General features: G+C 58.7%; 1 pseudogene; it reads right to left on the reverse strand.

Annotated features, from left to right (window-relative positions):
• Positions 1-205, reverse strand: part of LOC104863121 — a 1541-nt pseudogene extending 1336 nt beyond the window's left edge.
• Between the last annotated feature and the right edge of the window lie 93 nt (positions 206-298).

The raw sequence follows: 298 nt of genomic DNA on the forward strand, positions 1-298 counted from the left end.
GCATTGGCAAACTTCACCTCGGTGTTGAGTGCTTTTGTCTGACTGTCATCGCCGAACCTGCTCCCACCTTTCAGAGAACCTGTATCTCCTCGTGAAATCCCGTGTTTGCTGCCCTACGGTCGGTAGCAGTTTTGTGTGAATAATATGCAGGATAAAGCATCCCAAGTACCACCACGACAGCTCGGGAGATGATCCAGGACACCATCTTCCCGCGGGGCGGATGGGCGCCCTCAAGAGCCCGGGCACAGTGTCTGCGTGCCAAGGCCTGAGCTGCGCCTGCCGGACCCCCGCGCGTCCC

Source organism: Fukomys damarensis, unplaced genomic scaffold, assembly GCF_012274545.1.
Source record: "Fukomys damarensis isolate Sample0158 unplaced genomic scaffold, DMR_v1.0_HiC HiC_scaffold_37, whole genome shotgun sequence".
Lineage (NCBI taxonomy): Eukaryota > Metazoa > Chordata > Mammalia > Rodentia > Bathyergidae > Fukomys > Fukomys damarensis.